Source organism: Catharus ustulatus, chromosome 2 (genome assembly GCF_009819885.2).
Source record: "Catharus ustulatus isolate bCatUst1 chromosome 2, bCatUst1.pri.v2, whole genome shotgun sequence".
Lineage (NCBI taxonomy): Eukaryota > Metazoa > Chordata > Aves > Passeriformes > Turdidae > Catharus > Catharus ustulatus.
The window spans coordinates 51,318,420-51,332,946 of NC_046222.1; the positions used below are offsets into that span (position 1 = coordinate 51,318,420).

Below are 14,527 nucleotides of genomic sequence, written 5' to 3' on the forward strand. Positions count from 1 at the left end.
ATATTGTGCCTGAATGGTGACTGTGCTCCACTGAGCCACAACCAGGCAACATTGGGTTTGCACTAAAACCACCTAAAAAATAATCCAGAGATTATTTTTTGCCTCTGTGATAGTCTTTTTGTTCCATCAAAGGAATGCTCTCACAGACAGAGTCAGCACTTCACCAGGTGTTGATGTGGCATCATCACTGCAAGGCAACAGGTCACAGGTGACAGTTTTCTTCCCCTGCCCCAGGGGTGAAGGTTTTTATATGCAATTCCTCAAAAAAAAAGTGCACACGCACTCCCTTGCTGGGTATTTTCACAGTCCAGCATTTTTCAAGGATGCAATATGAAACCCTGCTTAAATGTGACAAATAAGAAGCATTTGGGGAAAATAACAGGACCATAAATTGTGGTTTGTATTTGTGTAGTGCTGCGTTTCCGTGGCAACTGGGGGCTATGGGCTTTAATTACCATCGCAACGTTAAGGGTCCCTGCTGCACAGGGGCAGAGAAGCGGCCAGGCAGGGGGACCCAGCAGCACCGCCTGTGCTCCCCTCTCTGCCCCACAGATGCCTACAGAGGTGGAGGGGATCCGAGTAACCAGCACAGCAGACAGCAAAGACATGTCTGGAATGGGGAAACCGAGGGGAAGCACAACAATGACCATCCTTGGGAGAGATGACGGATGACGTCCACCTCCCAAAACTACCACCTCAAAGCCAGGGATGCTCGGCATCAGGGGGTGACAGGAGGAAAGAGGGACTCGGTGCCCAGAGATAAAACAAGTGGGCAGAAGGTTTTGCTCGTACAGGAAAAGATCCTGCTGCAGCCATCTTCTATGGCACAAATGGAATGGCTTCTATTTTGGGACCAGGAGATTAAAATAGCTTTACTTTAGTCAAATTGGTCTCGAATGAGACAGGAAAGATAAGGACCGTGACTGTACGGAGGTCCCTGCAACGAAATATCCATTCTTTATAGCAAATATAGAGCTACATCTGATAAATCATCTCAGAATAGAAGGAAAAAAAGACAAGCATGAATCTTTAACAAAGATACAGCTACACATCATAGATTAAATTTTGCACAGTCCTACTGAACAAGAGTAATGCTGAAAGAGGAGGAAATATGACACACAAACCAAGCTAGATTAGAGCCACCCAGGTTTGGGTGGACAGTCAGATGTCCAGGTCTGGAGGAAACACAAACCCCATGAAACAACTTGACCTTGCACCCTCTCTCTTCTGCAGGCACTGCTGCCCACCCTATCAAATACTATTAAGTATTTACCTTTCTCAGCCATCATGTTTCATAAGAGAGGTGGGAGTTGCCTTTACTATTTGCAAGAAGATCTATTTTCTGTAGGTACATTAATTTTTCTGTTAAGTGGAAAGTGAAGTGCCTGTTTCTGGGGGCTATTGGTGTTTTGTGTCAGAAATCACCCCATGGCAGGAACCCCCAACCACAGGACAAGCATCTGGGGAGTTCAAGATGCTCCCAGAACTCTCAACAACTGAACAGGTTTACTACTTTTAGGCCTAAGCGCATTAAAAAATTTTACAAGAAACCTCCAAGTTCCTAAACTCATTTCCGGATTTTTGCAGCAGTGAAAAAGTAAATAGAAAGAAACATAATTAAATGGAAGTGAAGAAATGCAGACTTACCTGCTAGGAGACCCAATGACAAATTTCCTTCATTGCACAAAAAGAATAAGGAAAGCAGTATTTAATTACTGCTGCTGTAACAGGTGGGCTTTTATATCCAGTGGAAGTGAAAAAAAAGTACCCCAACAGTCAAAAACCCATGAAAGGAGACAATTAGTGAAGCTTTCTTCTCACTGATGGAGCAGAGGAGAAGAGCAAGAAAGAGTAAAACATTTGCTTATCCGCCATGGATATTTTCTGCCGTGCAATCTGTCCACCAGCCCTTGCCATATGTGCCACCCTTTCTGCTGGGAGAGATGAAGGCAGCAGAAAGCTGTCCATCAAGATGCTAAACCTTCTGGAAAGCCCTCCCCTACGCACTTCGCCCTGAAACGGGGACTTTTGTGGATGAACAGAATACACTTAAACTAGATTAAACGTAGCTCATTCCTGGATATGTACAGAGAGAATTTGATTTGATTGACTCCAATTTTAAGGAGCAGTAGTGGTTCAAAGAAAATAAAGGAAATGGAGAGCTATGTTCCCTTTTTCTGCACTTCTTTATAACCAGCCCCCATCCTTATGGATGTGCATGGAGGAAATTCAGGGAGACAGCACTGGGATTAATCATGAAATGGCTTTGATGACAGAGAGAAGCTGGGGGTGGAGGGGTGGAAAGGATAAAAGAACTTTCTGAATAGTTAAATTGTAGGACTTAACTATTTTCATGGAGAAACACCATCCCATCTCTTCCTTCAGGCGGATGCCACCTTGCATAACTTGTTACAGCTGGTTTCCCCCATCAATCACAACTTGAGTGATAGCAAAAGCTATTTTCAAAGGTAAACTATGCTGTTACTAAGCAGTTTTTTAGCTTAGATGTAGCATGAAAGAAATGAAGCTACCTCCTAAGCTAACAAAAACCTCCAATCTCTTTGAAAACAACCATTTCTAAGATCTGCACAAGACAGAGCCAAGAGGACATGGTTGAGAGACAGCTCAGATAAATTATAAGCTACACACTGTCCTCCTTCTACAGGAAAAGGGGCAGAGTCCTCTGCAGTAGTGAGTGCCCGTCCCCTGCAAGGAACCCATAAGAACCCACGAGCCAGAGGAAGAAACTTGAAAGTACAAGAGAAAGAACTCAGATAATGGTCTAGACTTGGTCTGAAGCTTGCAGTTTCAATTTTCAGCCTCAACCTGCCAAACCTCAGCAGCAAAGGAACATCACTTGGTGAGCTAAGGCAACCCCCTAAACCGGTCTGCCCTGCCTAGAGAATGCTTATTTTCTCTCTAATGAAATAAAACAAGTATCACCACATCAGAACTCCCAAAGAAAAGAGGAAAATAAGAGCTTTCTTGAGCCCATAGTCAAGAACATTTAACTCAGGCTACCTACATGCAAGCCAAATTATGACTTGCCCATGAGCATGGGTATTTCATGCAGAGTGACCAACTCACCACCACAATTGCCCCAGTTGGTCTGCAGCCCGGCACAACCAGGGATCACAGAAAGCTGGGCTGGCTCTGGCCACCACTTGGCAAGCAGGTGACTCATTCCAAAAGCACTGCCATGCCTGAGCAGTCTCTAGTCATGCCTGGGAATTACATTAGGATGCCATGCACTAGCTGTCTCTTGAATTAACTCCACAATAAAGGTAAGTTCTTTGATTCTTAACACTTTAGGATGATGGCTGTGCCTCTCCCTATTAAATCTGCTGAAGACATTTCACTTTGCTGCTGTACATAACTTAATTTCCAAGAGGAACTTTCCTTCTGATATGTGTAAAAAGGTTCTTTTCAGAGCCAGCTGTCTGACCCAGCTTTGAGCACACAAAAAAGGCAGAACGTGACTTGTGCACAATACCCCCATATTATTTTGTAGGATGCTATTCAGAAATGAAAACCTTTACACTGAGACCTTCCAGTTAGGCTACCTGTCTTACTGCAACAGATGTACTCTGTACAGATACTGAAAATAAATGGCTCCACGCATCAGCAAAATTTACATAATAAGAACATGTTAGATCTAGAAGTTGTAGTCTTAAAATATACAAATATTATCTTAAATAAAACCCATTTAAATACTTTGTATGTAAACAAGCCTTTACATACACAGTAGACTAGTGCTTGATCTGAGGCCTCCAGACAGGATTCAGAAAATAAAGTGGACATTGAGTTTACTATGTAAAATCCAGTCTGATTATATGTATCTGACAGACACACGCAAAGACTGCATTTTTTTTTAGTCCTTCTGTAGGAATAATGTTCTCCACTTCAGCCCTTGTAATTATATAGCCACCACAACATTTGTCAAACGAAAAAAACCCAGACTGTTTTCCAAAAACACTTCTCTATTCCCTAACCATGTTCGCCAGCTGTTTATTTTATATTCCCCACTAGCTTGGTTGATTGCACATTTTGTGTATATATATACACACACACACATGTATGTTAAAAATATAATTTCACTAGCTATTACATAGAGAAGCTTCTATGGTGCAGTTCTTTACCTGCCTGAGGTGCAAGGTCTGGCTGCTTTAGCGTGTCCTCTGAATCCTGTTAGTGCCCTCAGAAAGAAACTATTTCAGTGGTAACACTGTTGGAAAACGGTTCTTTAATATTCAAGTGAGAAATGTTAGCAAAGCTGCATAGTAGCGCACACACAGCAGGCCAGCAGGACCTGCCATGTATTCTCACATGAGTGACAGGGGCTAAATATTAAGCAGCAATCTAATCTCCTAACTCCCCCTTGCAGAATGAATAATGTGGAAGAGGGAAAGCTGAACTGCTGTTACTGTATTTATGTCTGCTTTTCTCAATAGTCTTGTTCTTTTTAAGAAAAAGTAATAGTCCTAAAAAAAGGTAAAAATTTAAAATCATTACCTTCTAAGTGAGCAGCAAAAATTAAAACTAAAGAAAAAATATACACTAAAACCAGGTAAGTGACAGCATCTATGTAAAACATCAAACTGGCAGCCATATGCAGAAATTATACAGAAGAGATACATTAATAGAACTATAAATCAAGAAATAGACCAGAATAAAATTGCTCAATAAAATAAAGTCAAGTTCTCACAGAATGCTACAGGCAAATGGGGAAAGCTCAGATGGGGAGGCTAGGACTAGGGTGGAGAGGCATCAGGACCCCAACTGCTACACTCATCTAGCAAACAAAACCCCAAGTTGTTAAAAAATCCAAAGGCATGAAAGTATGGAAGAAAAATGCGTTTCAGTTCTTAAGATAGTTAACAATGAATTTGCAAAATATATACATGATATTACTCACATCAGCAAGGAATTCCGTTTCACCATGTTTTGGGAAGACAATGCTAAAGAAGCAGTGGGCTAGAAAGTCCTACCAGTTCAGATTCCTAACTTCAGGCACCACTTTTCTGTATCCATGGTCAAAATGGTTGCAGCAACAGAGGCTGACAAAAACATGTTACATCGGGAAGGAGCCAACCTTCTCCTCCTCCTCCCTGTCCAATCTCTTCTCAGCAGGCTGAAATTTTGCATCTGTGGGGGATGATACAATTTTCGCTTCCTCATTTATTCTATGTATTCAACCCTTAAGAGCTAGCTTTTAAAATACCAGTCTTGCTTTGAAGGATGTTACTTCATTAGCAGTACTTCTGGAAAAAGGTCTTTAAAAGGCAGACGACTCACCCTCTGGAGTATCCATCTTCTTTGCACTCCCTAACCACAATTTTCATTTTCCCAAACCAAGCACTTCTCAACAAGTTAGGTTAGGTTCACAGACATAAAAAAATTAAACCCACCTTTTATTTCCATACTTTTTTAAACTCCCAACTCATACTAAACACTTTCACATGTTTTATGCCAGATACTTACATGAAACATTTTTTTAAACTTTATAAACTTTATTCTTTTTAATTGCTACCTTGTCCAAGAGCCAGAAACCACGCCACCCAGACAACACTCCTGCTCCATTGGGAGCTGTGCAAATGAGCCCAAAGCACTATGGTATCTCCAAGGTAAGGAAGCATATTCTCATGGGATGCATTTCTTTTCCTCAGAAAGGGAGCAGTGCTGTGCACAAAGACTGTGGGATGACAGAAATGCAACACAAGGACCACAGGGGCTGTAGACACCTGCCTAGCCTTTGCACAGAGGCAGTAGCAGTAGGTGCTGTGTTCATAAGGCCAAGACATCTTCACGAACAGATCTAGCATGCAATGGGTTATCTGGAAACAGTAGTCTTCCAAGCTTTTTCTGCTCCTAGCAGCAGTAACAGGGATTCAAGGATTTACTCAGAAGCTCACCTGTAAACAGCCTGTTTGTAAAATCTAGATCTTTAAAGAAGTAACTCAAACTTACCATCAAGTTCAGAGTAGTGCAGTGACTCAGAGGAGCGGGGTCTAGTCGGTCAAACAGACAATGCCACAAGTCATCCTCCTTTAGCAGTCACTAAAAAAGCTAAGGAATACCCAGAAAACAAGTGCATATTGTTCTGAGAAGGGTGCCTTCTGCATCAAGCCACTAATGCAGGGAAGTATGAAGGAACCTCCACAAAACCCCCTAACAACAGTCTACTCTGTAGTTACTAGTTGTCACCTAGACACATTCTTTTTGCACAGAGCCCAACTTTTCGCACTTCAGTGAAGAACTGTTTAATCCTGCAGTAAGACAACAGCCTTGATTTTCACTGATTTTCAGAGTTAAAAAGCTAACAATTACAATTTAATCAATGAAGAGGAGGGCAAACAGGGTAATTAAAAGGCTTTAGCCTGTCCTTTCTGTGTGCAATCTGAAAACCAGACGTCCAGGCAAGAACATAAGTGTTTCATTCAAAGGAGCTAACTCGCTTTAAAAGCAGGAGGCTCAACTAGAAGCAACACTGCCTCTTAATATCAGTCATATGGGATGAGAACACAGGAACAATAGATAATATCCCAGGCAACTTGACACTGTAAATGAAAGATATAAGGAGGACAGAGTCATGAAAAGGCCATCCTAGCTGAAGAATTTCAAGATGGAAAAGATTAAACTACTCGCAGAACCAAGAAGTTACACAGGGAAGGAATACAGTAATATATCATACTTTGGCTAAAGGGAGTAATTTGCATACATTTCCCTTTGTAAACTTTAGGACTAGAAATATATGAACTCTGATTTACTGCTTGTCCATACAGACCAGTTTAACTGAATATTAAGTTTCAATAAAGTTAAATTCTGAAATGATACTTTGCTATTAAAGCATGTTCTGTTGCTTTAGCTAGTCCTCATTAGTAAATGGAATATAAAACAGAAAGGGTTTACAAAGACTCTTTTTGTTTCCACTGAGTAAGTGAAAATAAATCACTGCAGCTTTCTCATATAAAATGAAAGGTGTGGTTTTTTTCTAGATGATAGATTTGGAGAACAGCATATTTGCTGAGGCTCTGGCTGGCTGGAGATCCCTGTTTTCCACTGGCCTCCTGACTCCCTTCAAACTTGCAAATGCAACCAAGGGGGTGCTTTGGCGTAGATTCCTAGTTAGTGGAAAACTGGGGGCCAAAGCGTGCAATGAAGCTGCTATAAAACCTTATCCCAAATAATTAGGTTTAACAGGGATACACAGTATGCTTGGTACACACCAACAAACCCACTGAATCTCTCTTCAATTAAAAAAAAAAAAAAAAAAAAAAACAACAACTCCTGACAACCCTTGCTCCCCAATTTTTCTCTTCCCTTCCTTCCCCTTCTCAAATCCTGGAAAAACAGCAAAATGGGAATAATCCTTTTGGACAAACATTTTCACTTGGAAACATTAAGGGCAGTTTTTTCAAAATTCCTATGTATCAACAAATCCTGAAGGCAGATTTAGTGAAAATAGAAGGAACAAATGTCTGACTGATCTTCAGTTTCTCATTTTGTTTTTCAGAATCGTATCATCCCTTCCTGATTTTGTAAAAAGTCTTAATCAAAGGACTTGTGTTACTTAAAGTTTGCATGCTCTGCACAGCGCCTGGCAAAATGAGCAACCTTTTTTTTTGCAAGGCACTTAATAAAGGCTACCTGCAAATTTACAGGGTTTCAAGGATGCCCAATGGAAAACCTTATGGATAACTACAACTATTACTACATACGTATCCTAGGAGACCAAAGAGCTTTCACATTTAAGAGCTTATTTCCCAGCCACCCTTTCGATACACATCTCATGCAATTATAAATAATACAAATAGCCATGAGAAAGGAGGACGTTGGTTTAATTTCAGGCAGAAGGTACACAGACCTCTGCTTGTATCGGCATAAATGTTTTGTTTTATTTTATTTCACTTCTTCTCACTTTCTGACTACAAAGATACTCGGTAAGATTATCTCACATAATTACTGAAATGTGTTTTTTAAATTGAATTTTACAACTGTGCAAAGCTAAATTTTTTTTTAATCTTTAAAAATTCACACACATACATACAAATCACCAGAAAGAGCCTTTGTATTTAGTCAAATGAAATCTAGATTCCTGACTACAATATTTTGCAAAGCATCAGCCTGTTAAAACAAAAAACATACCAGAGAACCATATAATTTAGCAAAATGCCTACGACAAATTAATTTTTTAAAAAATAAGCAGAAAGCACAAACCAGCTATTAAAAGAGACTCACTTTATGCTTCATGTATGAATAGCCTATGTATTTGAAACAAGCTGAATCAAAAGCTTGTTTGTTATTCTCTTCACAGGGTCGAACCTGCAGTTAAGGACTCGGCGCCCAGCCTCTGAAGAGGAGCATCCTTAAAATGCCGAGCAGAACCCTGGAAACACCCTGGTACGATTTCCTGGCAGCCAGAACCCAGGATCTGTTACAAAACCTACAACACAGAGCCCTTTCCCTTCATCACCTTTTTAATCTACATTTCTTAGCCTTCCATCCCAGCGGAGGCGAAGAGGCAACACAGAACACCCGCCCAAGAGAAAAAGAAGAATATACTGTTGGTCTCCTGAGGAGGGGATATCACATGACAACAGGGAACTCCAAGGAAAAAGGTTGTCAGCATGCTGGCAACACAAATTAATTCACCAATGGGTAATCAAAACAGGACCAGCTCCTCCTAAAGCCACTAAGCAGCTCTCAGGGTTTGATTTCCTTAAAGCAGCAAATTAATCACCTAACCTCACACGAATGTGAGTGAAGCCTTAACAGCTGTGGCTCAGTAAATACTAACCAGAGCAGGAGCCAGTGTAAAAGATCTGCAGGCACTTTCTTACATCATGCTCTTTTCAAAACCTAAACTTAACATTAAAATTAACTGCAGGCTAAAATGTCGCCAGCAATTCTCATGAATGCATAATGAAACATTGCTACTCCACGTAGCACATCAGTTTTGTAAGCACACCTCGCGGTGTGCAGGGATGGCCCGTGCAGGAATCCTTACAGGAACTCTGTGCCTATAGTGGCTTTACAACACAGATGGGACATGTCGGGTCCCTGTTGTGCTATATGCTATAAATAGTGTGTAAAGCAACACAATGTTTGCAAGAAAAACAACAAAGTGGATTATGCAATATTCTTTTTCCTTCTTCCACTCCTCCATTTAAGAAAATTCTACTTTTTTAAAGAAGAAAATGAAAGTGAAATATTGAAACTGTTCACAAAACTGCACATACTTTCTGAAAAATCCTCAATTTCTGTATAGGTTTACAATTCAGTATCTCAATACGAGAGATGTATTCAACACAGAAAGTATACTTTACATCCTGAAATTGCTTTACTTTTGTTGATTAAAAACGGAGGGGAAAAATTACCATGATTTTCTTTCAAATTAATTGTTTCTGGCTTTTTGAATATTATAAAATCAAGCTTATTTGCAAATTACAAACAACTATCTTCCACAGGAGCTTATATAAAGTCTAATACTTCCACCTGCAAATTGAATACTTGAGTATTATTTTCCCCTTACACTGGACATAATACAAATTACATACAGGAGAGTCGCTGACCAGCTAAATGTGATTACCACCATATCCCTCAAGACCGCTCTCTTCCTTCACTTAGTTCCATGAAGTGGATGAGAAAAAAACCCCAAATCTACAAACACCACGATAAATGAGCAGTAGAAGAGTGCTCTCCAGCAGCAAAGGGTTCAGTTTGAGGTCTCAGTGGATGCTTCAGAAGACTTCAGGGTGGCCTTTATAATACCATCCACTTGAGAAAACATGACTGCAAAGTAAATCATCCCTATGAAAAAGCTGCAAAACTGTTTTTCCTGCCTCTTCTTGGCTTGGTATGGCTTTAAACAAACAGGCTTGGATAAACAGCATAATGAAGAGGACTGATGTCATTCTGGTTCAGGGAAGAGCTGCATGGCCTGGATGAGACATCACCCCTGGTGAGACTATCAGACCAGTTAAATTCTCCAGTCAGAAGTGAGGCCCATTCTGCTCCTTCCCATGAGATAAAACCTGTTATGGCATTTCAAAGACATAGCACTAAGAAAACTTTTGACCTCTCCTAGAGACATTTCCAACAGCATCAAAATGACAATGTCAATGATATTTATGCTAGGCTAGCAGTGTTTCCTTTGGGTTTCTACACCTACTTGTAATGCCCCATTTCAGCTGAAGAACCAACACAAAAAACCAAAACAAACTCTGTAAGCACACCAGTATTACACCTATATGGGCTTCCTTCAGCACACATCATTAACTAAAATAAAGTCATAGCTGGAAACGGCATTTGCTAAGACAGCAGAATTTTTACCATGAGGATCTCAGCTCTATGGAACGGCCTGGTGAAACACCACACGGCAAAGGAAGTGGATGTCAGCACAGCCCTTACCCTGACACACAAAAGCTGCTCCACAACCCAGCCCTGCTGCCACGAGCCTCCCTCTGAACTGCAAGCATCAGCGCTGCTCCTTCTCCTGAGGAAAGCAGAGGGACAGCCGAAATCTGCCTGCTCAGCCAAGAGCAGTTGAACAGGAATTCTGGGTGTGAGCCCCAGAACTGCCTTCAGAAGCCATGTCTTCAAAAGACCTGAGTGGCTGAAGGAAGCCTGTTCTCCTGAGTGTTGAACCTGTTCCCTCCAACAACACGGGGTTTAAAGCACAGGCTCTGCAGCTTCAGTAGTACTTTGCAACACAAAATTTAACATTTTAAGATTTCATTTAAACTAAGGCATAACACGTGATTGCAAAGAGCAGCTGAATAATGAGATTTATGGGAAAGAAAGAAAAACCTACCACAAAACTCCATATTATACTAACCTAAAAAAAAAAGGCATTTACAAAGGAAGAGGTAAACAACTTTTACCCTCATTAAAAAGTTGAGAAATGTGCACACCACCACTAAAATATAATTAATACACAGCCTTCAGGAGAGTCCAAAGGAGCAATTTAATTAACCACCCACTGATTTCATAAATGACAAGAACACACAAAGGTAATGGCACCTTATAATTGAAAATGTCCTGTTTATTTAGCTGAGCAATTGTGTTGGTCTATGTTGTGCATAAATATGAGGAAACATATTTTCAACTCATGACATTTTAACTTTGTAAGGTGTAACAGAAAACCTACTGCCCATGATACAGTCACTGTATACCCACTTATTTAATACCTTTACCCAATAATCTCTAAGTCATTGGTAATCATAAAATTTTAACCTTTATGGACTTTTTCCATGGCCTCTTCAGAAATGTGGAAGAGCTGAAAGGGAAAAAAAGCCCAATTTTACTGGTATGCCACTTCAAACAAACTATTGCCTCATTTAGGGACTTAGTTCGTATCTGTAGTTCTGCCATTTTTGTACAAAAGGATCCTCTGTAAGCCCCATGAAATATTTCTGCTGATGATTTTCTAAACTAATTTTCTCACTTTCTTTTCTTTTGCATGAAGAAAGCTTCCTTTCAGCTACTACATTCTTTGTAAAGGCTAAAGAGAAGCAGCTCTCACCAAGGTAGGAAAAGAACGTAGCAAAATATGTGAAAGGCTCTTCCCTGTTTTTTTCATTGAACCTTTCAGAGATAAAGCTGGAATTAATATTCCTTTTTGCATTCACAAAACTCAAAATGCCTTTGTGCTGCTACATTACAATCATCAAAGTCTATTTGACTGAACATGAAACAGAACAATATCTGAATTTATGGGCTGTTCATCTCCCTATCTAATGGACACATTAGAAGCATTCAAAAGAGATGTGGAGAAACTGGAGAAAGCCCAGAGAGGGGAAAGATGATCAAAGGACTGGAAAATCTGCCATATGAGGAGAGGCTGAGAGAACTGGGTTTGCTCAGCCTTGAGGAAAGGCTTAGGGGAGACTTTATCAACATGTTCCAGTATTCAGAGGGTGGCTACAAAGAAGCTGGAGTCACCTATTTTACAAGTATACACACAGAAAATGAGGGGTAATAGGTAAAGGTTACCTCTGTGAAGATTCTGATTGGATACAACAGGAACGTTTTGCACAAGGACAACATTCATCCATTGGAATAATGTCCCCAGGGAGATGGTGGATTCCCAAATGTTGGACACTTTCAAGATGCATCTGGAGAGGGTGCTGCACCATCTTGTCTAGGCTGTGCTTTTGTCAAGAAAGGTTGGACCAATGATCCTTGAGGTCCCTTCCACCCTGGTATTTTCTGATTTTATGATTTATACTTGCTTTGGGGCATACAAAATTTAAAATAACAGACTGAAGAGATTCTTCAGGCATAAAAGCATTCATGGCAAAGCTGACTTGCCAGACTTTTCAAAGGCTTTCCTTACAGGATTCAAAGGCATACCATACCATGATCCTCAGCAGTCCAACACCACCACAGCAGCAGGGTGTACAAGGATGGATGTGGCTCCCTTGTACATCAGTCTCAGATCTCTCATCCCACTTGTCCCCCTTACGAGCCACCATGCAATGACATCAATGACTTTACATAACATTGTCTCCCTGACCACTCAATACAGGAAAATAATAGAAATAGAAATTGCAGCATTAAATGTTGATCCCAACAGCACCACTGCACATTGGAATACCTGAAGAGATTAGCTCACACATACACATTAAATACACATTTCTGCAATTCTGGATCCAAGAGTGAAATCTTTACCTAGTAGTATTATCTGGTCATGTTGACTGCCCCTGAGGGTTTCCCATCATTAGGTGTTTATATTTACTCAGTCTGTAGCAAACTGCTACCAGGCATATCTAGCTGGATTAGCTGCCCACCAGTTATGCCATCAGATATGTAAAAATCCTTTCAAAATGATGAAAGCTCCCATTATATTTATGCACTACGGTTTACTTACCAATCAGATGAGGAAAGAAGAGTTCTTGAATAAATACCATAAAGCATCCGCTAATATTTCCTTCTAAACCTTTTTCTTTCCAGTGTCTTTCCAGCTTTCACACATTAACTGAAAGCATTCACATCAGAAACTGGCAGGTCCCAGGTACCACCTGTGCCCCACACTCCAGCAACAGCACCTTTGGGTTCCTTGTTACTACTCCCTTTGGTCCTCAAAGGGCTTTTGGGCACATTACTACAGGACTGAGCACAGTAGTGTTTTCCAATAGTTAATCATGGTAACTGCTGCATGATTCCAGGACGCATTCACCCTGTGAAAATGGTTTAGATTTTCCACTTCTAAATGTTATAGAAAATATACTACTTAGATTCAAATATATCATTCAACTGCCTGCAGCTTCCAAGACAATCTGGACTGCTCAAACTGAGTAGTTTTAATGTTTACTACTGAAATGAAATTTATCAGAAATAGTTACCTCCTTCCATGGCACAAATGCATTTTGAAAGAAAATCATACTCCATAAACCTCTGGAAGAACTCCATTTACCCACTGTATGTCTCCTTAACAACTGCACTCAAAGTTTCTCCAAGTTTCTGCAATAAGAGCCCACCCGTAGTACACAGATTCCACGTGCTAAGTTAATGAGGTCAGAAGCATTAGCAAAGATACTGACCACAGCAAGAAAAAAACCTTAATCATACAATACTTGTTACAAGTGTTGTGCTCCACTGGGAAGAGCTCTCAAAGGTAAGCAGTGTTTTGTAACTCAACAAAAGTTACCTGGGATGCAGGACAGATGGAAAGTAACAATGAGTCCTCACTAGCACAGGAGAGCTCTTAATTTTTCACAAAATATCAGAACTTCCCATTGTAGCAAGCAGAAATACCAGATCTTGAAGGCTACCTTCCTCAAAACCTTACTGTAGGAATTCCTGTACTGCCTGTTTTTGTTAAGCGGGTTAAATGCTGCCTATTTCCCCCCGACTGTCAGGAAGATTATTTTTTCCTTTATAACATCATTCTCCCAAGTTCTCTCCTACACAAGTTTGAAGAGAGCCAAGGTGGTCTGCAGTTTGTTAATGAAACTGGTTCTCACTATCTCCCCAGTCAGTCCAGAAGGACAGGCAGTAGCTGGCCATCCTCCCTCCTGGGGTGATCCCTCAGCCTACTTCTACAGGATGTGGGATGGATGCAAGGAGATAAGTTATTAAGTGATCAAAATACACACAGAAAAATAATTCATTTTAAGTATTACATGAGGGATATAAGTAGTCAATTAATTGCATCTTCTAGATTAATTCCTAATTCCATCAGGTCATGGCACAGTGAAGTAATTTAAATCAAGGGATTTAACAGCATTTTGTATTAGTTTAATAATGCTAAACCTTACTGTATATATTCAAGTATTTAACTCGCAAGAGCTGCTGTTTTTTTACCATTCTGTAGTATTAGTTTAAAAATCAAATGGATTTCATTACCATTCCTGGTAGAGAACCTTATTTAAATTTTATAAGAATAATGAAAATAAACAATACCATTTCATGTTTAAATACAACTTAAACCGTTAAACTTAAAAGAGCTCAGTTAAACAAATCATAGTCATTATTATTAAAAAATTGATTCTTTTGGTGCAGTAATATTGCTCTTTTCCTGTAT

At 40.1% G+C, this 14,527-nt stretch overlaps 1 protein-coding gene across 6 annotated transcripts in view; it reads right to left on the reverse strand.

Annotated features, from left to right (window-relative positions):
* Nucleotides 1–14,527, reverse strand: part of LNX2 (ligand of numb-protein X 2) — a 57,368-nt gene that overhangs the window by 30,707 nt on the left and 12,134 nt on the right. Inside the window, exon 1 of one of the 6 annotated variants that reach the window (XM_033052753.2) lies at nt 8,474–8,493. The exons of 1 other annotated variant lie outside the window; for it this stretch is intronic. The gene's annotated coding sequence lies outside the window, so the exon portion shown is untranslated. Of the gene's footprint in view, nt 1–1,647; nt 1,886–4,915; nt 5,024–5,967; nt 6,033–8,238; nt 8,327–8,473; nt 8,494–14,527 lie in introns of those variants that run through there. 4 more of the 6 variants (XM_033052751.2, XM_033052752.1, XM_033052750.2 and 1 more) reach the window with 4 other exon arrangements.